The following is a 23,730-nucleotide window of genomic DNA, read 5'->3' as shown; positions in this document are numbered from 1 at the left end:
TTACTGTTGTCGAGGGCAATAGTCAGGTTTTCTGTTTTGTCTCAGGTACCCTGAGGAGGCTCGTAGCCAAAGCTTGGAAACGGCAGCACCGAAGCACACACGGAGAGCATCTCAACGTCCACGTCCGACCGAGGATGGATTTCGTCCGCTCCTCTTCCAAAAGCTAAGTGTCGGGGCCAGTGGCTGGGAGAAGGGGAATAGCCTTTACTCTCAGAGGAGGCAATCTGATGTCAGCTTAGGGGACAGGTCTGTAGGGGCCTGGGCTCTCTGGAAGTAAAGGGAGAGGGTTTCCCCTCAGCCTCGCCAGAGCCTTTGCCGGGCAGGGCAGTTCCGACCCATCTCCACATTTCCGCGTGCTCCGCATCGTCCACCTCCCTCGACCCGACGTCGTCACGGATCTTTCCCCCGAGGAGCTCGCCTTCGCGTCCGGAGCCACGGCCACGGTCACCCGGCAGTCGGCTTCCTTCTCTAGGCTCGCCGAGCCTCTCGAGCATCCTCTTAACTGCTTCAGCACTAACTTCTTTTGACGAGTTACGTTTCATCATCACGTGCCATCGTCATAGGGCTCCCTTTCCTTTGGCATCATCAGCCTCTGGCTCATCTTGCACTAGGAATCTCAGGTCCCTAAGGGGACAGTGCCAGGCAGTTGCCACTCGTCTCTGTGTTATGTCGTCCGTGTCTGTTTTATGTTGTCTGTGTCTGTGTTATGTTGTCTGTGTCATGTCGTCCGTGTCTGTGTTATGTAGTCTGTGTCCATTGTTTTCCGTGTCACAGGCCTTTGTCACGTCTCGACGCTTTATTGGCACTATTCCGTGCCACGTAGGCCATATTCTACTTCACGTTCCTTTCCAGATATCCCTTATTCCAGCATCTTTGCATTTTTACTCTTTGAGACAGGAATGTCTTAAAGGGACAAGATGTTCTCATCCATCTTCCTTCTCACTACCGGCTTTGGTAGTGCCTTTTTTTCCACGCCATTCTCTTGGACTTCCTGAGGGAGCGTCTTACACCCTCCTCACGTGACTGCAGGAGTTCTATAGGTTCCGTCTTCCCAAGGGGTGTAGGGCTCAAGAATTAATCTTCCAGAGACCTCTCTCAAGTCCTGGCTTATACTGTATGTGCTTACATTGCTTGTGCCTATGCTGGCTTATACTGTATGTACTTACATTGTTTGTACCTATACTGGTTTATACTGTATGTACTTATACTGTGTGTACTTACATTGTTTGTACCTATGCTGGCTTATACTGTATGTACTTACACTGCGTGTACACTTGCACTGTATGCATCTGCTTTTATTGTGTGTACTTATGTTGTACCGCTTACGGTCGGAGCTGCCCTGCCCTGGCACATAGTCACAGTTAGGTAGAAGAGTTATAAAAACTTTACTGTTCATCTGTCTATAATGGGATTTTGGGTAGAAAATTTATCAGTCAGAGCGGGGACAAGTCCTAGCTGTCAGCCACTCGTTGACCACTTCCTGTCGTCTCACAGGTCCCCGAGGCTGCTGATTTCCCCAGAATCTACCATTCGACGTCGAGGAGCGGCAGCCAGAAGAAGCGTGGAACCGTGTTCTTCAGCGTCTCGAGTAAGGGCCGCAGGGAACGTTTAAATGGGAGGAGTGCATGAACGTGTGTGAGAGCACGTGACTGTGTCTGTCTGTGTCTGCTCGTCTCTGCGTGTGTGAGCGTGTGTGAGAGCACGTGTCTGTCTGCGTCTGCTCGTCTCTGCGTGTGTGAGCGCATGCTGACTGGATTTAACCTTGTGCGTGTGACTTTTGCTTTTCAGGTTTTTCAACTCATTTGTAAATTTAGAGTAAAAAATCCCCAGCCGGGTTTACCCCCCCACCACCCCCCCCCGGCTGGGTTTTTTTTCCCCGGTCCCGGGCGGTCAGCGAGGCGACGTTCATCGCCAAAGTTTGGGCGCGGACCGTCCAGGGACCGGGGTTTTTGTCAGGCAGGAGGATTTTTTGGAGGCTCCTGGGAACCACGTTCCCGAGGAGCAAGGATTGCTGGGGTGTAATTTAGCATTGTGATGAGAGGGATGGTGAGTTTGTGTGTCATTTGAAGGGGATGTTAATGGTAGATGAGTGCTGTTCTTTGTGTGCTTTTGTTGTTTTGGGTGTCCTGTAACAATAAATCCACATGTAACGAAAATAGAAAAAGGTTATCATCTTGTGTTAATATGTGTGTTGTGTTGTATTGCTCTGTATTGCAGGGTGAACTCTCTCCTCCTTGCTGTGACACCTGGGCTGGCAGGGATGACACAGTGACCTCGGCCGGCCGATGCTGCCTGTGCCATCACCTGGCACTGACGTGTTTGATGAAAATCCTTTCGCTGGGTTTTTTCTCCTGAGAAGCCTCAGAACAGAAATGGAACCAATAACGATCTGCTGGCTGTGGAGTGTGGGCTGGAGATGGTTTAGCAACAGGGGCATCTTGGGTTGGTCTCCTGTGCATTGTTTCTACTTGATGACCAATCATGGTCCAGCGGTGTCGGGGCTGTGAGCAGTCCCAGGTTTTTATTATTCATTCCTTTCCAGCTTTCTGATGTCTCCTTGCTCTTTTAGTGTAGTTCTAATATCTCATTTTCTTTTAATATAATAGAGATCGTACAATAATATTTCAGCCTTCTGAAAGGGGGAGTCAAGATTCTCGTCTCCTCCCTTGTCCTGGGGACCCTCAAACACCACCACAATCAGCGGCCGAGCGGGTTTGTGCGAGCCTCTCAGGAACCCTCGGCCGGTCCCGAGTCGGCAGCCCCGGCACGGCCGACAGCGGGGAGACACCCGAGGGTGCTGAGGGCAGCTGGGCTGGGGGGAGACACTCTCTGTGTGTGCCCCGAGGGTGCTGAGGGCACCTGGGCTGGGGGGAGACACTCTCTGTGCCCCGAGGGTGCTGAGGGCACCTGGGCTGGGGGCAGACACTCTCTGTGTGTGCCCCGAGGGTACTGAGGGCAGACACTCTCTGTGCCCCGAGGGTGCTGAGGGCACCTGGGCTGGTCGCCTTTGCAGCAGAAGAGACACCAGAGACAGCGGTAGAAGATAAAGCGCCGACTCTTAGCAGGGGTTAATCCAAGGTTTTATTAGTAGTCCCAGAGGAGCTCCTGCACCTGAGGGGGTTCCTGCCAAGAGCCCCAGGGAGATGTGCCAAGGTCACATGTAAAGGGAGGTGGAAACTGAAAGTAGATAACATCCTACCAACCATTAAGTGACCCTAAGGGATGGATGCTGGGGGATAGACATATAGGAGAGTGTATGGGGCAAGGCTTGGGGGGCTGACTCCCAGCCTCTGGCTCATCACTCGACGATTTGGACCGAAACTTCTGGATGGAGGGGATGGGAGGCTGAGTGATTGACAGAGAGCCAGGGTGGGGGTTTGGGGATGATCTCATCCTGGGAGAGGGATAACACAGGTAAAAGGAGGGGGGTACAGTTTGGGATAAACCGTTTGGGAAAAATATGGGGATACAAAACAAAATGACTTCAAAGTATTACAAAGTATAAAAATGCACTACAGCAGGTTTGGACAGCACCAAATAAAATGTAATAAAATGCTTTAAAAATAGAAAAATTAAAAATAAAAATAAATAAAATAACAAAATTAATTAAAAAGAAATAATAATAAAAAAAACCAAACTGTAAAGTGCTGTAAAGTGCCGTACAAGTTCCATAAAATGTAGTGCCGTAATGCAAGACCCTCAAACACCACCACAATCACCACCTTAAATTGGTCTGGGCAGCACCAAATAAAATAAAATAAAAAGCTTTAAAAATAGAAAAATATAAAAATTAAATAAAAAACAAAATTAAAAAAATAAATGCTTTAAAAATAGAAAAATTAGAAATAAAAAATAAAAATAAAATTAAAAAAATAAAATGCTTTAAAAAGAGAAAAATTAAAAATAAAAATTAAATTAAAAATAAATTTTAAAAATTGCTTTAAAAATAAAAAAATTAAAAATAACAACTAAATCAAAAATAAAATTAAATAAATAAAATAAATGCTTTAAAAATAGAAAAATATAAAAATTAAATAAAAAATTAATAAAATTAAAAGGTTTAAAAATAGAAAAATTAAAAATAGAAATAAAAAATAAACTTAAAAAATAAAAAAAAGGTTTCAAAATATAAAATTAAAAATAAAAATTAAAAAAAAAATTAAACAATAAAAAAGCTTTGAATATAGAAAAATGAAAAATAAAAATAAATAAGAAATAAAATTTAAAAAAATAAATGCTTTAAAAATAAAAAAATTAAGAATAAAAATAAATAAAAAATAAAATTTAAAAATCAAAAACTTTGAAAATAGAAAATTTAAAAAGTAAAAATCAAATAAAAAACAAAATTAAAAAATAAATGCTTTAAATATAGAAAAAATAAATATAACATAAAATAAAAAACAAAATTAAAAAATAAATGCTTTAAAAATACAAAAATTAAAAATAGAAAAATAAATAAAAAACAAAATTAAGAAAATAAATGCTTTAAAAATAGAAAACTTAAAAAAAAAAATAAAAAATAAATTTTTAAAAAAAGCTTTAAAAATAGAAAAATTAAAAATAAAAACAAATAAAAAAAATTTAAAAAAGCTTTAAAAAATGAAAAACTAAAAATTAAATAAAAAAATTTTAAAAAATAAATGCTTTTAAAATAGAAAAATTAAAAATAAACATTCAATAAAAAACAAAATTAAAAAATATAATAAATGCTTTAAAAATAAAAAAATTAAATATAAAAATTAAATAAAAATTAATAAAATAAAAAGCTTTAAAAATAGAAAAATTAAAAATAAAAATAAAAATAATTAAATTAAAAAAATAGTTTAAAAAGAGAAAAATTAAAAAAAAATTAAAAATAAAATTTAAAAAATAAAAACCTTTCATAATAGAAAAATTTAAAATTAAATATAAATATTTAAAAAATAAAATAAATGTTTTAAAAAATAAAAAAAATTAAAAAAAAATTAAAAAATAAAAAGGCTTAAAAATAGGAAAATGAAAAATAAAAATAAATAAAAAATAAAATTAAAAAAATAAAAAGCCTTAAAAATAGAAAAATAAAAATTAGATAAAAAACAAAATTAAAAAAATAAAAAGCTTTGAAAAAAGAAAAATAAATTTAAAAATGAAATTTAAAAACATTTCAAAAATCAGATAAAAAGCTTTAAAAATAGGAAAATTAAAAATAAAAACAAATTAAAAAATTAAAGAAAAAGCTTTAAAAATAGAAAAATTTAAAAAAAAATTAATTAAAAATACATGAAAAACAAAAAAAAAACTTTAAAGTGCTGTAAAGTGCCGTAAAAATTCCATAAAAGGTCGTAAAACTGCCGTAAAGCGCGACTGTCGTAAAAGGTGCCGTAAAGTGCGACTGTCGCAAAAGGTGCCGTAAAGCGCGACTGTCGCAAAAGGTGTCGTAAAGCGCGACTGTCGTAAAAGGTGCCGTAAAGCGCGACTGTCGTAAAACTGCCGGAAAGCGCGACTGTCGTAAAAGGTGCCGTAAAGCGCGACTGTCGTAAAAGGTGCCGTAAAGCGCGACTGTCGTAAAACTGCCGTAAAGCGCGACTGTCGTAAAACTGCCGTAAAGCGCGACTGTCGTAAAAGACGTCGTAAAGCGCGACTGTCGTAAAACTGTCGTAAAAGGTGCCGTAAAGCGCGACTGTCGTAAAAGGTGACGTAAAGCGCGACTGTCGTAAAACTGTCGGAAAGCGCGACTGTCGCAAAAGGTGCCGTAAAGCGCGACTGTCGTAAAACTGCCGTAAAGCGCGACTGTCGTAAAAGGTGTCGTAAAGCGCAACTGTCGTAAAACTGTCGTAAAAGGTGCCGTAAAGCGCGACTGTCGTAAAAGACGCCGTAAAGCGCGACTGTCGTAAAACTGCCGTAAAGCGCGACTGTCGCAAAAGGTGCCGTAAAGCGCGACTGTCGTAAAACTGCCGGAAAGCGCGACTGTCGTAAAAGGTGCCGTAAAGCGCGACTGTCGCAAAAGGTGTCGTAAAGCGCGACTGTCGTAAAAGGTGCGTTTTTACGACGGTCGCGCTTTACGACACGACCTTTTATGGAACTTTTACGGTACTTTACAGCACTTTACGGATTTTTTTTTGTTTTTTAATTCTTTTTAATTAATTTTTTTTTTTAATTTTCCTATTTTTAAAGCCTTTTTTTATTTTTTTTTAGTTTTAATTTTTTCATTTTAAAGCATTTATTTTATTTTTTAATTTTCTTTTTTTTTAATTTTTAGTTTTAATTTTTATATTTTTTAAGCATTTTTAGATTTTTTTATTTTTATTTTTATCTTAATTTTTAGTTTTGAGGTTTTTATTTTTAAAGCTTTTTTTAAATTATTTTTCATTTAATTTTTTTTTGATATATCTATTTTTAAAGTTTTTCGTTTTATTTTTTATTTTTTTTTATTTAATTTTTGTTTTATTTTTTTAAAGCATTTTTTTAATTTTATTTTTTATATTTTGTTTTCATTTTTTATTTATAAACTTTTTTTTTTAAATTTTATTTTTTATTTCATATTTGGTTTTGCTTTATCTATTTTTAAAGCTTTTTTTTTTAGTTTTTATTTATTTTTGAGTTTTTGATTTTTTTATTTTTAAAACATTTTTTTATTTTTTACTTTTTTTTATTTTTATTTTTGATTTTTCTATTTTTAAAGCTTTTTATTTTATTTTTGATTTTTTTAATTTAATTTTTTGTTTCAATTTTTTTATTTTTAAAGCATTTATTTTTTTTAATTTTATTTTTTATTTCATTTGTATTTTTTGCTTTTTCTATTTTTAAAGCATTTATTTTATTTTTTAAATTTAATATTTATTTCATTTTTAGTTTTAATTTTTCTATTTTTAAAGCATTTTTTTTATTTTTTACTTTTATTTTTTATTTCATTTTTAGTTTTAATTTTTTATTTTTAAACTATTTATTTTATTCATTTAATTTTATTTTTTATTTCATTTGTATTTTTTGCTTTTTCTATTTTTAAAGCACTTTTAAATTTTTTTATTTTCTTTTTTATTTAATTTTTAGTTTTGTTTTTTTTATTTTTAAAGCATTTTTAATTTTTTATTTTTTATTTAATTTTTTTTTTCTTTCTATTTTTAAAGCTTTTTTATTTTTTATTTTATTTTTAGTTTTGTTTATTTTTAAAGCATTTTTAATTTTTTATTTTTTATTTAATTTTTATTTTTTTCTTTCTATTTTTAAAGCTTTTTTATTTTTTATTTTATTTTTAGTTTTAATTTTTTTATTTTTAAACATTTATTTCATTTTTTAATTTTATTTTTTATTTATTTTTAGTTTTGATTTTTTTATTTTTAAAGCATTTCTTTTATTTTTTTAATTTTATTTTTTATTTAATTTTTTAGTTTTGATTTTTTTATTTTTAAAGCATTTCTTTTATTTTTCTAATTTCATTTTTATTTCATTTTTAGTTTTAATTTTTTTCTTTTTAAAGCATTTCTTTTATTTTTTTATATTTTTTTTAATTTTTAGTTTTAATTTTTCTGTTTTTAAAGCTTTTTATTTTTTTAATTTTCTATTTTTTTTATTTTCCCATTTTTAAAGCAGTTTTTTTTTTAATTTTATTTTTTATTTAATTTTTATTTTTAATTTTTCTTTTTATAAAGCTTTTTATTTTATTTTATTTGGTGCTGTCCAGACCAACTCAAGCTGGTGATTGTGGTGGTGTTTGAGGGTCTTGCAGTTACCCCAATTAATAGGTACAGATGATGTTTGGAGGCCACAGTGTTACAGGTAGGGGTTCAACAGTTTTTTAGGGTCTTTCAGGTGATTTTTCAGGGATTTTTAGGGATCTTTTAGGGGTTTTTTTGCAGGAGTTTTTTAGGAATTCTCTGGAAATGTTTAGGACACCTTTAGGGCTTTTTCAGGGCTTTTAAAATAATTTTTAGGGTGTTTTAATGACTGTCTTACCGGGGCGCCCCAGCCACCCAAGGCACCCCGTGCCGGCACCGCGGCGCTCCAGCCCAGCCTCCCGTCAGCGCCGCCCGTGGTCGCTTCCCCTCTCCTGCCGCCGCCGCCGCATGGCGGGCCGAGCCGCGCCATCCCCACCGCACCCTCCCGCTTCAGAGCTGCTGGATGGCGTGGCTCCGCCGCCTCCTACAACCACGGGCGTCCCAACGTTTCCTTCCACGGCCCCGCCGCCACCCCCCACTGCGTTCACCGCCGCTTTGGCACAGCCCGGTCCCGGTTCCGAGCCGCTGCGTGCCGCTGTCCGGCCACAGCCGGCATCCCTGTGCCCCGTCACGCCACTTCTGCCGCCACTGCGTCTATACACGGCACCACAGCAGGCGAAAACTGCAGCGCCTTGCATGTATCCTTCCGCATCTCTCCTTCTGCCAGGCACCGAGAGATCCCCCTGCAGCGCGTAACCCTGAGCAACCGATACCTGGTGTGCCTCCGCATTTTCGCCTTCCACACTCCTCGCACCCAGTGGGACTACTTTGTGTCACGATTCGTCTGCACAGCCACATCCATGCACACAAACCGTGCGACGAGGAGGAGGAGGAGGAGGAGGCTGGAATATGACAGCTGCTTTACTAAATACAGGACAGACAGAGAATTATTTTGCCCCTGCAAATGCCAGCCCTTTGATCCCAACAAAAAAGAATTTCGAAAAAGAACTGGTCCCAAATAGCTCCAGAGTCCCCTCAGTGTTTGGGACAGATTTCTCGACCCAAAATTAGACAGTAAACCCTGAAAATTCGCCAGCATTAATGACAAAATTAGAAAACTCACAAAAATCTTTTGATAATTTTCACCTAACAGACTGGTGTGAAAAACATCAATCACTTGCTTTTAAAATTTTTGAAAGTTTCATAGTAATAAAATGGTTATAAAAATAGTCATACAATTAGAGTCATAATAATTTGGACAATTTGAATTAGGACAACATGAGACAACAAAAACAAAGAGTTACGGACGTCCGGGTACCTTTTTCCGGGCAGCACGGGCCCGAAAAAGGACCCCCGTTAACAAAGGATTAACCCTTAAAAGCAATAGCCTGTTGCAGAGTCATACACTTCATACATGGTGCATAAATTCCATTCAAATACAGGATTCTGTCTGCTCATCATCCACTTCTTCCTTCTAATCCTAACGGCGCCTTGGAGGCAGGAAGAAGTTTGTTTCTTCTGATAAGAGGGCAATAAATTCTTTTTCTCTGAAAGATCCAGGTGTCCTGTGGCCGCTATCTCGCTGCAAGTCCTTTCTTTAAAAAAAGTATCTTACATAGCATCGTTTCTATTTTAACAGTTTTTGTTACCTATAACTATATTTAACACACTACTTAAGAGAATTAATACAGCATTACTTTCTAACACAACACATATAATATTCATTTTAATATTTCCAAAAAGCCAATCGTAAAATACACGTATTTTTCACAATCTCCACTCTTATTCTTTGTAAGTCATTTGGCTTGAGCAATATTTCTTACCTATTTGCATCTTCTGGACTATGCTGGCAAAATAAAACAGGGGATTACACAAGGAAGAAATATAAAAATAGTTGCAACACATAAAATGAAAGATCTTAATTTCTTCTAACACATTACCCTACCAGCTAGGTTTTAACATTGTTTTCTAATGTTTGGACTGGTACCTCAGTTATTATATGCACATATATTTTTTTTTTCTTCTTTGATTTCTTTTTCTTTTTCTAGAATGACTTTTCTCATCAATTTTGCTCATCCATTTTCAACAATTTGATATATTAAACTTTCTACAAACACCCCCTTCTTTGGCCAATAAATAGTCTAAAGCCAACCTATTCTGATACCCTACAGGTTTTGTTTGGCTTAGCTGACTTGATAAGAACTCTAAGCCTGGGCAGCTCCATTTGCTATCATTTCTATAACTGCTTGGAGTCTTGTAATACAACTCAATAGATAATTTGGGGTCAATACAGAGTTCAATTGCTGTGCTGGTTTTACTTTTTTGTTTATTATTTGTTTTTTTTATCAAATCTTCTTGAACCATATCTTCAAGATTAACTGTAAAACAAATCCATCTCTCTCCTTTTAGACATTCAATTCCAAATCTATTACCACTTTTTCCTAAGTTTCTTGTAATCCAATAATTTATTCCGTTTTGCCTACAGGTTCTTAATTTGGATGGGTTATAACAGTGGCTGTTGACATAGGTGCGTGTAATTAAAGAGGAACTTTGGTTTCTTTCCACGTGATGCTTTCTGCAGCATTTGTGACACGATCTTGCTGGTATCCCGAAAGGGAAAAGAGAACAAATGAGGGCCAGAAACAGGAATAACAGAGGTCCAGTATGGCTTATACTCCCACCTCCCAGGCCCGTGAGGTTGCAACCCACAGCAGATGTATTTGATCTTCTCGGTGGCAAAATACAGAGGCCAATCTGGTCGTGCCCTCTATTTCCTTGTCACATTCTCTTAAATAATTCCCAGGCAAATTGGTTTTGACACCCTTTAACTGTGGTCTCTTACTGTTCTTCAGGTATCTCTCATTCACCAGGCACTAATAATTCCCATGCACAAAGCTAAGTTATTACTTTAACACTTTTTGCAATAAGAGCATAAATGTTGTGAACTTGAGTACTAATTATTCTCACAATTCAAGCATTTCCTTATAACCCAGCTAGCATGTCCAGTATTGGAATGAATCACATAAAGTTTACTGATGGAAACGGTAATTCCCCTTCTCCCCTGTACAATTCTCAGGCTAAGGTCAGAACACAAAAACAGGCTTGATCCTTCTATCTGGAGTATTCCTCCCCTAAGGAGATGTTTTATTCAGGCAAGACCAGAATAAAACCAGGCAGGGCTTGAAACCAGTGGTATAAGCGTCGTCTTAATTCTTAATTCTGTGTTGTTCTTTGTACATTTCTTGGATCATTTGGCTTTTGCCAAACTATTACCACTCAGTCCCCATTGGAAAGTCAGTTCGGTATCACCCGGTTTAAATGCGACAGTCCATTCCTCAGGTTCCTTCACAAGTCCTTTGATTCTGCTGGCATGAATTCACCCTTTTTCCGTGATTCTGATTGTTGCTTCAGTAGTACCTGGAAAGGACTTCTTAATAGCATAGTAATAAAAGAAAGATAATACTGCATTAACTTTTACCATTCGCTTTTCTTCCAAACTTTCTGGGTTTAGCTAAAAGCTTTTTCCACAGCAGCCTCTTCTTCTTCTATCCAGCTGTGCTAATAGCTGCAGAGGCAAATTCTTCTTTTTGTGAGTTACAGTTAGTTAAATAAGAAAAGCTAGACCAATTTTAACACGAGATGTATCACATCTATTGCTTTTTACTTTTTGGGCAGCATTTTATTGTTTTAGCCTTAAAAACCCATTCTTCAGGAAAAAAAAAACAAAAACAAAAAAACTTCTTTTTAACAGCAAACAAAACACACAAAAGAAAAGACCAAAACCCTTCTTACTTAAGAAAAACAAACCACTTTGTGAGGTTTGGAGAGTCAGCAATCTCTGCTTTGATTTTATCTTTTAGTGCTAGCCCCCTCCCGCTCTTTTCACGGCCTTGCTGTCAATGCCGTGCTGCCACTTCGCTGCAGGGCCGGAGCAGGGGAGAGCAGCCAGGGGCACGGGGACCCTGGGGGCAGCCTTGGGTCCCTTTTGCCCTCTCTCTCTCTTCTTCTCTCTCTTTCTCTTTCCTTCTCTCTCTCGGCCCACTTACCGGGGCCGACGCAGCCATCCTCGACTCGGGACCCCGGCAGTCTGGGAGCCCCCCGGCAGTTCCGCCACGGAGCCAGCCCGCTCCTGCCCGGCAAACCCGTGTGTCCTCTGCTGCCAGCACCGCCCCCGGGTCACCTCCATGGATCGGTGCCTGCCGCGGCCCCCGAGACCCCGCCGCTCGTAGGGAGCGGTCAGACACCTCCCAGCCTTGACAACCCCAAACCTGGCGTCCCCAGGTGCTCCTGACATTCTTTTCCTTTCTCTAGTCAACTTCCCCTCTTTTCCCTTCAAGGAGGGCCCGTTCTGCTAAACCCTTTCTGGACCTCAGTTCGGCATTGAATAACCTCCTAACAACCGTGTGTTGAGACACTTCCCTGCCTTTCATGCAAAAAACCCGCATTCACACTTCTGCTCTCTTCTAGCACCAAGATGTCATCACTTCACATTCTAACATCTCAGAGTTTGCTAACCACCTCCCTACTTCAACTTCTCTCTTTCTTCTCTTCTTACCTGTTTTTTTTAATTCAACAGACCTCAGATGGTACGAAGTGAACCTAACTAAATTACTTCCAAAAGTAAGCTTACAACTTTCTTTTACTAGGATTGCAGTAGCTGTTAAATACCTACTGGCTAGCTGTGGCTTACTGAGTCCAACATCTTTGATATATGAGCTACTAGATATTTTTTTACTCTTCCTTAGTCTTGAATTAAAATTTTATGAGGTACTCCATTTTCTGTATTTATGTATAAATGATAAATGACTTTTCTAACAAAGGTAAGCTTAAAGCTGGTACTTAGGCTAGTTTTAACTTAACTCTTTTAATTTAACAATATCTTCTTTGGTCTGTTTTATATCATCTCCTTCTGTCCATTTTTTTCATACACGAGTTTTGCTACTTGTGCGTACCCCTCAATCTATAATATTTCAATAATCTAGGTAATTTTCTGATCTCTCTCTTTGAAGAGGGAGGGAGAATGAATAAAATTCTTGCAATTTTCTCATGGTTGGTTTTCTAGCTACTTTTATTTATTAAGTGTCTAAGATATTTTACCACTGGGTAGTGAGTCTGAGTTCTTTTATTAACCTCCCTTAAATCTTGTACTAGTCTATAACTCCCATCAGACTTTACTGGGGGCATAGGGATATTATGAGGAGACATACAAGGGTGTAATGCCCCATCCTTTATTAGTCCTTCTATTACTGGCTTCAAACCTTCCCGTCCTTCTAAAGATACAGGATACTGACGTACACGCACGGGACAATCTTCTCTCTCAATTGTAACCCTTATCGGGTCGATATTTAATCCTCCCCTATTTCCTTCCCCACCTCAAACTTCTTTGTTGATTTTTTTTCTTCATCCTCTTTTAAATAATTTTAAAACTCTAGCTGTCATTTTCCCATTTTCTGATATGACTCCTATTCTTATTTGCACTTGTAAGACTCTTCCCAATAAATTGCTACCTGCCCCTGGGACCAATAAGACATCTCCCATGCAAATTTTAGTTTCTTCCCTCAATTACTACATCTTTAATGACCAGAAATGTAAAACTTTCCCTCTTTGCCCCTGTTACTTTCACTATATCTTTGCTGACACTGTAACTTTTTGGAATATTTAACAGGCAGGTTCTCTCTGCCCCTGTGTCTATTACAAATTCCAATTCTTCTTCTTGGGGACCCACTTTTAAAGTTATCACAGGCTCCAGATGGTATTTGTCCCCCCCAGAAAATTAGAGCTTATGACCTCCCTATTCCTCCTCTGTGCCCATCTCTTTAAAGATTTTCAGATCTTCCACTTACTTAGGACCATTTTCCTATTTCTCTTAAGTTTGTTTTTCTATTTAGATGCAGTTTCTTCTTTCCCCTCGAAAAGCTGTCCCTTAAAAACTTTTTCTTTTTCCCCTGCATTTCGCCTTTGATATGCTGTCTCATTTATTCCTTTGATTATGTAATTACAATAATTATTCATGTGTTTACTCCCCTCCTCATTATTTTTACCCCACTCAGGAGGTACAGCTGGCATTTTGTCTTCTCTGGGGGTCCCCACAGATTATCTTTTTTCCTAAGCTTTTATTTCAGCTGCTCTGATTAATTGCCTTTCTTCCTGAGAAAAATATTATTTTCATTACAGACCACATCTCTTCTGAAGTATAAATGTTTGGACCTAAAAATTGGTCTAATTGTTCAGCTATGCCTACGGGATCCTCCAAATATCCGTTTTATTTATTTCTTAAAATTTCAGACCTCAGACGAAGTCAAAGGAGCATTTACAAACCCTGGTCCACCCCCTCCTATGGGAGCCTCTTTTAATGGAAATAGACTAATCCCTTGTCGAGGTTTAGGGCAAATTTGGAGGAGAATTTCCAAATTAGGGCTCCTCCAGTAAGCAAACCCACACAGCCCCTCCCCCCAACCGGTTCGGGAAGGATTCCTCGGAGAGGAGTGGAAAGAACCTGTTTATTTAACAAGCACAGCACCCCCCAGCACACAAAATGAACAATACCGGATGACACCGCTCTGAAAAAGATGAAAAATTCAGAAAGTCTCTCTTGGGGGGTGGTCACTCTGTTCTCAGTCCCTCCGGCGCTGGGGCTGCTGCTGCAGGCCAGAAGGTGCAGGGTCTTGGTGTTTCTCAGGTCCCAGTCCGGAGCAGGTTCGAAATGGTCAGAAAAAGGAAAGGAGAAACCGTCCAGGAAGAAATTGGACAGTTTAGCTAAACTAGCTAATGAGCAGAAGCAAGCAGAAGCGAAGCAAGCAAGAGCGAGAGAGCAAAAGCAAAAAGCAAAAGCAGCAAAAGCAAAAGCCGCAGTCTCTGTGTCCCGCCAGGCTGATAAGAAAACCAAACCAAAACTTTCCCTCCTCAGAGCCGGTCTTAAAGGTACAGAACATAATATCCAACATTCACAGAACACATGAATGGGGATACAAGCATCATAACGTCACCCTAGGACATCCCTTTATCCCATTCTTTTTGGATTTTTATCTTCTATAGCTTTTCTCCCGTATTTTTAGGAAGAATCAGGAGAGGGCTTTCTTTTACCTGAACTTTTAGTGTTTCGATAAGGTGATTCCTTTAGAGAGTTCCGCTGAGCAGCCGGAGCTGTGGTTACCAAGGGAACGGAGCTCAGGGCAGGACGGGGGAACTCGGCACAGCTCAGGGTCTCGGTCCTCCAAAGGCGGGGTCTGCAGGGGGAATCGCCCGAGGGGCTCGGCACAGCTCAGGGTCTCGGTCCTCCAAAGGCGGGGTCTGCAGCCGGGATCGTCCCAGGGGCTGTTCCGGTGCAGACCGAGCTGCAGCGTGGATCGGCCCCACATGGCTCACGGCGGCTGATCCGGCAGAGACCAAGCCGGCGACTGACCCCGGCTGCAGCGGCGGGAGCCGAGCAGAGTCAGGGCAGCCGGGGATGGGACAGACGGGACCCCCCCTCGGTGCGGTCAGCGCGGTACCCACGGTGCACGCGGCAGGACGGACCCCCCGCCCCTTCCGCCAGCACGGCCAGCGGAGCGGCCGCGGGCCAGGCGGCCGGGACCGGGACAGACGGACCGGGACAGACGGACCGGAACAGACGCGCCGGGACAGATGCGCCGGGACCAGGACAGACGGACCGGGACAGACGGACCGGGACAGACGGACCGGGACAGACGGACCGGGACAGACGGACCGGGACAGACGGACCGGGACAGACGGGGCAGGCGGCCGGGACCGGGACTGGCGGACCGGAACAGACGGACCGGGACAGACGGACCGGGACAGACGGACCGGGACCGGGACAGACGGACCGGGACAGACGGACCGGGACAGACGGACCGGGACAGACGGACCGTGCCGGAGCCGGCACAGGGGCTGGGGCAGCCGCGAACGAGTGGAGGAACAAACAGGCATGGATGAGGTAATATTTCGTTCCTAGCCTTATACTTTCACCGTTTTTCTTTTATTGCCTTTAAAAATGTTATTTTCTTACAATCTCCCTCCTGCCCAGCATGTGGTATATCCTTCTTTTTTTTTTTTTCCTGGATTAAACGGTTTTTACAAATAAATCCAGAGTTTACCAAAGCCAACTTCTGCTTGGATACTTCGAAATGGTCGACGAGTTAACTCACGACCTTCTCATGTTGTTTTTCTCACCACCCTTTTATTTATCCTTTGGCAAATTATACATCTTTCAGTTACTTGTTTTTCTACTCCAAAAAGCGCAATGCATCCATAGTTCCTTGAGAAAAATGATCACACAAAGCCTGAGTATCCCACTGGGCGTTTTGATACATGTCCTCTGCTATTCCCTACTAAGCATTTTATTACCTGTCTTCTATCAAGATGTTTTTATTTCCCCCATTTATCTTTTTTGCCACCTATCTTGTTTTAATTCGCCTTTTTTTTTTTGCTTCCCTAAACTTTGGAATTTCCAATTTTTCCTCATTTGGAGTTAATATTAACTCTTTCAGCTCCATTTTCTGCTGCATCTTTAGCTTCCTGATCTGCCAAATTATTTCCGGGGTCTTTACCCTGCAAATGCCAACCCTTTGATCCAACACAAAAGAATTTTGAAAAAGAACTGTTCCCAAACAGCTCCAGAGTCCCCCCAGCGTTTGGGACAGATCTCTGACCCAAAAAGAGACACTAAACGCTGAAAATTCGTCAGCATTAATCCCAAATTGGAAAACTCACCAAAATCTTTCGATAATTTTCAACTAGCAGACTAGGATGAAGTCAGAGGCCAGATTTGCAAAGAAGAAAGTCTAAATCCTCTAGCTATGCCTGTGCCATTCAGCCAGCAAGCCGCCGGTCCTAGAACACGGGTGGCTATCCCACCTCCTGAGATAAAAGAATTGCAAAAAGCAATAAGGGACGGTGGTATATGCTCCCCGTATTTTAAGCAACTGCTGAAAAGGACAGTCCTGGAAGGACATACACTCACACCAAATGACTGTAAAAATCTTGCTAGTATAATTCTCACAGACTCACAATATACGCTATGGGAACTCAAATGGAAAAGACTGCTCACAGGGGTACTAGCCACTTATAGACAAAGTACCAATGCAGGCCTTCGTACCCTTGTCACGTCTAAGCTGACTGGTGACCCTCCTGATGATCAGAATGATAATCGAGTGAATTTACCCAAAACAGCGTTAGATGACATTAAAAAGATGGCTCGCAGAGCCTTTTTGCAAATTCAGCCGCAGGAAGTTTTGAAAAAGCCTATAATCTGATTAGGCAAGACTCGTCTGAACCATTTACCACATTTGTGGGCCGGGTAACGCAAGGAGCAGAAAGACAATGCGGCGATGATCTAGCTCGCCCAATAATGATACGGGACATTATTGAAAATAATGGCAATGCAGAATGTAAAAGAGTTATCAAAGCCCTAGGGAAAGACAAACCCACAGTGCCTGAAATGATGGATGCCTGTAACAAAATTGGGAGTCCACAGCAAGTGGCAATTATCCAGGCAAATGAACTTGGAAAAACTCTAGGAGAAAAAATTGAAAGGGCTCTTGGAGCTCAAATAGCGCAAGCAGTCACACAGGCAGCACAAACAGAAGCTTTACCTGTAAATCAACCAAAGACGAATGTCCGGGTCGCTTTAGCCAGGTCCGCAGGCTCCGATACCATCGGTCTATCTGACACAAGCCCTGACAAACCTTTTTCAACCTGTCTAGTCGGAGTACCTTTCCCAAAGGGTCTTGATAATGTTACTCCTGATAAATATTGGCCATATGATAATCATCACGTGTCTCCAACTCCCAGCCAGAAACACCAAACTTATATTGATAATTCTAAAGCTGATAAATCTGACCTTCAAGAGCTAGGAATCCTAGGCTCATTAACTATGGATACCTGTTACTTCTTTCATTTCCTAGGAGAAGACGGCCCTCATTTAAAGGTCACCCCATATCACCCAGCTTATAGCAATACGACTTCTCGTCCCCGTCCGTCCCGACCGTGCTACCCCCCCGATGCTCCTACAGGTAAAAACTCACTCACTAGCAGGAAAAATCCTTCCAATGCAGTTTTTTCTATTTTTATCCTCTGAGTGTCCAACTTCTTTTGCTAAATTTCTACAGAGTTGAGCTCAAATTACCATTTCTGACCAGTGCAGAGACAAATGATGAAACATTCCCGAGTTATTCTTACTCTTCATCTTATGGAAGTCCCAGCCAGCACTCAATGTGCATGATCTAACCAAAGTAGACATTTCACAGAAAAGCACTTTCTATAGCAATATTGAAAAACTATAGATTGAGGTAAAACCATCAAGTTTCTGGCCTCACTGGTGCAAAGTCACATGTTGTTTGAAGAGCATCCCACTGAATTTTCTAAAGATGTGTGAATGTGTCATCTGGACCACAGGAGATAAAGCAGGGTTAAAACACTGAGCAAAACTGAAGTTAACAAACACAAGGTTCATCAACCTTGCAATAGAAGCTTGCAGAAACCTTTCAAGGCTCATCCAATAAAGCCCCGTGGCACTTTGTTCTTCCCCCTCCTCCCAAATCTCCATCCGTCTGAGCCAGCATCAGCGGGGAATTTTGCACGGAAGCTCGCCAGATAAAATAGCTATATCATCTGCCATTAGTTTTAGAGAGCTCTTCAAAAATAGGTTAAAAATTATTTTATCTATTATTTTTTAGCTGTATCCTAAGTTAGGGATGGGCCAAGTCTCGTGTCTTTGTCTCACAGAAAGGTGGTTCACGTGTCCTTTAATATCATATGTGCAAATGTTTCCAATCTGCATTCTGCCTTATCAGAAGGCTAATTAATTGCTTTATTATACTATATTACATTACATCTAAATCCAATCTGCCAAGTACTCAACCCCGCACACAACTCACGACCGTCACCCAACAGTCCCGACACGCACACACGCTTGGCCCCGACAGGCCAAGGAAACAAAACACCCTCACTTTGGGTGAACAATCTCCACGCTGCATTCTACTTCAGCACAAACAGAGGCACAGCAAATGAGCTAAGAATTGATTTTACTTCCTCTGAGGTTCAGAGAATGTGAATCCCAGACATATTCTTGGGGAGAACTGTGCCTTGCTTTTCTCTGTGAAGAGAAACGCGGTGACAGGTGCACCCTTGCCTCCAGGGCAAAGAATCACGGAACGGTTTGGGTGGGAAGGGACCTTGAGGTTTATCTTTGATTTATGCAACACTTCAACAGGCAAGAGGGGGCTCATCTGCTTCAGAGGTGCTTGCTTTTCTCACACCTTTCACAAGCAAAGCCTGAAGCAAACCCTCCCAAGTTGCCCTATCGACCAGGGGACCCCTCAGCACTCGGCGACGCTGCCGGCAAAACCTCAAACTTTTACTCACACAGGGACGAGGCCGTGCACTCGGTCGTAACCCAGATTCTCTTTTTCCCCACAGAATCCTCGAACTTCCTTTTTTCTCTCTGCAGGCCTTTTTGCAAGCACACCGATTAACAGACTACACAAGTTTCACCAGCAGACTTCAGCTAAATCCAAAATTGGTTTCTACCCCGAGTAAAATTTGCAACCCCTTGTCTCACCTGCGATGTTTGGAATTTTAGGAGGCGGCAGCCCACTGGAGATCAAAGGTCCCGGGCAGGGTGCAGGCCCACGGACACAGACGCCATCCCTTTTCCACGGGAAACAAAACTCATCACCCCAGTTTCCTTACATCAGTTTGCCAAAGACGTTCGGCACTCCCAGGTCACTCAGAGTTCTCGTTGGCTGCAGACTCGGTCTTGGAGTTACGGAGTTACGCTTCCTCCTAACACACCTCCCCACCTCAGCCACCTGCTGCTGCGTCCCCTTCTCCGCCCCTAACCCTACTCCGTTTTCCAGCCCGCCCTTGCTCCATCCCTCACTCCGCCCTTAACCCGTCCCACCACACTTCCCGCTCCATCCGTTACTTCACCCACCGCCCACCCGTGAGTCCCCTGCAGCAGCACCCAGGAGCCCGAACCCTCGGAGGACGGCGCGGCTCTCGCAGCAGGACAACACCCAGGCGAGACAGGCAGGGACAACGTCTGTGGGCCGCAGGGTGTCACAGGGGGCTGCGGGCTGAGGGGAGGGGGCTGGAGGGTGACACAGAGGACGGGGGGAGCTGAGAGGCAGAAGGGGGCGTTAGGAGCAACTGGGGGGCTCCAGGGTGGCACAGAGATGCTGAGAGGCTGGGAGCGGGGAACTTGAGGGTGACAAGAAAAGGGTGAGGGGGAGCAGATGCCTTGAGGGGCAAAGTGGGGGCTTCTTGAGGGTGACAGGTGAACCAGCCCTCACACCACCCCTAACCAGGTGGAGAGTGCACAGTGGAGGCCAGGGGGCCAAGGGACAACGCCAGAGTTCTCGGGGTGGCACGCAGACATTGCGGGCTGAGGGGCAAGGAGGGGGAGGCTTGACAGACGAAGAGTTCACACCGAGGGTTAGGGATACAAAAGACACAGGGTACCAGGTAGGGTTAGGGGACAGGTGCAGCAGCCCTCAACCCAACCCCAAGGTCACCCTAAAGAGCACCCCTAGGACCCCGGTTTTCCTCAACAGCAGCACAAGGCAGTAACCCCAATGCTGGGACAGCCCCAGAACTCTCCAGCAGCTGCAGGCAGCAAGCCTAATAAAAAGGTAGCAATGATGTTTGTGGTCTAGAGAGTGACAGGTAGGAGTTGGGGGCTGAGCAGTTTGTTAGGGGGTTTTTTTAGGGTTTTTCTCACAGCTTTAAAAGGATATTTTAGGGCTTTTTTGGAGGAGTTTTCCAGGAATTTTCTGGGAACGTTTAGGATACTTTTAGGGCTTTTTCAGGGCTTTTAAAAGATTTTGTTAGGGTATTTTAAGGGTTTTCTTAGTCCTTTTAAGAATTGTTTGGGGGGGGGGAATTGGGTGTTCTTGGGGGTTTTTTAGGACTATTGAGGGTATGTGTAGGACATTTTAGGGCTAGGGTATTTTTAGGGTTTTTGAGAGAATTTTTAGGCTTTTTTAGGGTCTTATCAGGGCATTTTAAGGATTTTTGGGGTAATTTTAGAGCTCTTTTTGGATTATTTAGGGTATATTTCGGGATTTCTAAAGGTTCTTTGGGGATTTTTAGGGGTTTTTTAAAAGTAGGGTATTTCCAGTGTATTCTAACAGCGTTCTGAGGCTATTTTTAGGTTTTCATGGGGTTTTTAGGACATTTTGAAGATTAGGGGGTTTTCAGGGAATTTTTAGGTTTTTTTAGGGTCTTTTCATGGCACAACACATGGAGGCTGAGGGGCAGTTCGAGGGGCACTGTGGGGGCTTGAGGGTGACAGAGGCTGGGAGCTGAGGGAGGAACAGGGAGAGGGGACAGCGGGTGACACACAGGAGCTGAGGGTGGCAGGGGCAGCTGTAGGGTGACACAGAGAAGCTGGGGGCTGAGGGGCAAAGGAGAGGGGTCAAGGGTGACACACAGGAGCTGAGGGCTGGGGGGCAGCGGGACCGGTTGAGGGGTAAAGGGAGAGGGCTTGAGGGCTGGACAGTCCAGTGGAGATCAGGGGTACAGGGTACAGCCGTACCACCCCTCACCCCAGCCCTAACCTCAGCCTAAGCAGCCCCCCTAAAAACAGCCTTTTCCCCCAACAGCAGCACAAACCAGCAACCCTAACAGCGAGACCAGACAGCAACCCTCACACAGCAGCACAATGACAGAACCTCAGAGGACAACAGACCCACTGCAAAAAGGTAGGGACGACATCTGTGGGCTAGACAGCAAGAGGTAGAGTTCGGAGACTGAGCACGTCTTTGTGAGGCTTTTTTTCCAGGACTTTTAAAGGTATTTAGGGGATTTTGGAAGGGACTTTTCTGGGACTACTTAGGGTATTGTTGGGGCTTTTTCAAAGCCATTTTATGGGTCTTTATAGCATATTTTGAAGATTACGGTCAGGGTCAGAGAAAACACCCTCTGAAAAGGCAGAGTTTTAGGACTGCAGCGGAATGCTTTAGAAAGGGGCCAGCAGCGGCACAGCGGGTCGGGTCCCACGCCGCCAGTCCGAAGGTTGTAAGTTTTAGACCCAGCTAAGTTGTTGTGGTCAGGGTTAGATGCTCTCAGCTTTGGTCTGGGAGAACTTCAGCACAGAAAAACTCACTCCCCGCGTCTCCCAACGCCAGTTTGCAGGAGGCGCTCGGCACTGCCAGGGCAGCCCGAGTTCTCAGCGGGGGCAGCTTCGCTCCCGGAGAAATCCCGCGCCGGCCCTCTTCCCCGTAAAGCCAAACTCACCCCCGCTGCGCGTCGACGTCCGTTCGCAGGAGGCACGTGGCGCTCCGAGGGCGGCGAGAGTTCTCGGCGTCGGCAGCCGCGGTCCGTGAGAAATCGTTCTCTGCAGTTTTGGAGGAGGTTTCGGCCACGGGCACCCAGAGAGGAAAGACGGTTAATTTCCTTAGAAAGGAAAGTCTGGCAGCCCATCGTTTAAGGGGCAGACAAAGGGCTGTGCAGGGGAAGGAACTCCTCACAGGACCTTTCTTCACCTCAAGCCCACTCCAAGGTCTAGCAGCCCCCGTGTGCCCAGCTGCTTTCAGAGGGTTACCCAGGCACACCCGCACAGGGAGCCGCTAGTCCAGAGGGGCTAACGGGGCATCCCAAGGGTCCCTCCAGGAACTCCGGTCGGAGCATCCAGCACGGACTAGGGAGCAGCCGGAGCCACCCGGGCACGGAGCAACACTTTGAGAAAATGCCAAGGGAAGAACCCTTTTGCCAAGGGGCAGCATCCGAGCAGGCCAGGCAGCATGTGGGGTTCCAGGAGAGGGCTTTCAACTTTCCCCTTTTACTGTGTCAGTCCCTCCCCAGGGCCCCCAGACCCCCCACAGCACTCCCAGAAAGGAGAGGGGTTATTAGGAAAAAAAGGGTTTAGAAAAAAGGGAAAAAGCCTCCTTTTCCTTTATTTTTCGTGTTCAAACTGGGAGGGACTCTGCTTCCCCTGCAATTTTAATGGTCTCAGTTGAAAGAATCCCTGCCTTTTCTATGGTGTTAGGGGTGTTAATTGACAGGGAGTCCTCATTTTCTATTATTTTCCAGTTTCAGTAAAAGGGGAAAATCTTGACAATGTTTCTTATGGGTTTGAATTAAGGGTAGCCACCGCCTTTTTGTTGTCCTGAGGCCTAAATTGAGGGAGAAGCCCAGCTATCTCTCCATAAGAGTTTGAACTGAGGGAAAAATTCCTCTTTTTTTCATCACTGGAGAGATATAAAGTGAGGAAAAACCCTCTTTTCCCAGTATTAAGAAGAATAAATTAAAGGGCAGAAGCTATTTATTTGCTATTGTATTAGTTTCAGTAGAGGTAACTGCCCCATTTCCTCTGTTTAAGGGGTGCACTGGAAGGAAGCTCTGCCTTTTTCAGCATTTTAAGCGTTTAAAACTACATTTCAGGGCCCTTCTTTCTGTGCCATAGGACCAAGTATCTCAGAGTAGGGTGAGCCTGGCATGCACTTAACCCTTACACTGCCTGGGAAGCTTTTATTTTTCTTATTGTTACTTATAATGTAGATAGGCCTAATTGGAGGTCCCAAGGAGACTTAGACTATTCATATCATAAGCATTCTTTTCCACCCAGCATAGTCACACATGAAGTACTACTTAGGAGCCGCTAAGAAATAATTATGTAAGTTAACAGCAAATCGCCCAATTTATCTAGTTATGCTGCCTAAACAGAAACTTTTATTTCTTACCAGTTTTCTGCCCATTTACTCCAAGTAGTTGTTGCAAAAAAAGAAAGCACTGTTATTTTTCTGAAGAGTTTTCTTCTATAACAAGCCCTTTGCTCCCCTTGACTTCAAGTCAGAGGAGCCAAACAGCAGCAGCTGCTCTGAGGGTTTTTATACCCGGTGGGATCGGCCCCCTCCCTTTTCCCAGGTGCCATGGATACGAGAGGCGGGCACCATCAGGGGTATATTAACCCCAGCCTTTGCCCAGGGCCTTCATTCCCCCTCTGGGAGGTGCTAGGATAAGAGCTCTCCTCTCATTTCAGTGAAGAAGCTCTTTCAGCTTCTCTCAGCTTGTTTTCAGCAGGTGTTTCTGGGCATCTAAAACAACAGAGGCTTTGAAGATACTGTGAAGAAAACAGCATAGAATACAGGGAGTATTT

General features: G+C 42.5%; 2 long non-coding RNA genes across 3 annotated transcripts in view; one reads left to right on the top strand and one right to left on the bottom strand.

Moving 5' to 3' along the window:
- Nucleotides 1-2,620, top strand: part of LOC129130715 (uncharacterized) — a 41,916-nt gene extending 39,296 nt beyond the window's left edge. For both annotated transcript variants that reach the window (XR_013180585.1, XR_013180584.1), the window contains 2 exons: nucleotides 46-1,588; nucleotides 2,218-2,620. This is a non-coding gene — a long non-coding RNA (uncharacterized LOC129130715). The remainder of the gene's footprint in view (nucleotides 1-45; nucleotides 1,589-2,217) is intronic.
- Nucleotides 1-15,221, bottom strand: part of LOC143693107 (uncharacterized) — a 29,979-nt gene extending 14,758 nt beyond the window's left edge. The window contains exon 1 of the long non-coding RNA XR_013180586.1: nucleotides 14,181-15,221. This is a non-coding gene — a long non-coding RNA (uncharacterized LOC143693107). The remainder of the gene's footprint in view (nucleotides 1-14,180) is intronic.
- Between the last annotated feature and the right edge of the window lie 8,509 nt (nucleotides 15,222-23,730).

Source organism: Agelaius phoeniceus, unplaced genomic scaffold (assembly GCF_051311805.1).
Source record: "Agelaius phoeniceus isolate bAgePho1 unplaced genomic scaffold, bAgePho1.hap1 Scaffold_283, whole genome shotgun sequence".
Taxonomy (NCBI): domain Eukaryota; kingdom Metazoa; phylum Chordata; class Aves; order Passeriformes; family Icteridae; genus Agelaius; species Agelaius phoeniceus.
Note: the sequence above shows the minus strand (reverse complement) of the source record. Positions and strands in the feature narration are given on the sequence as shown.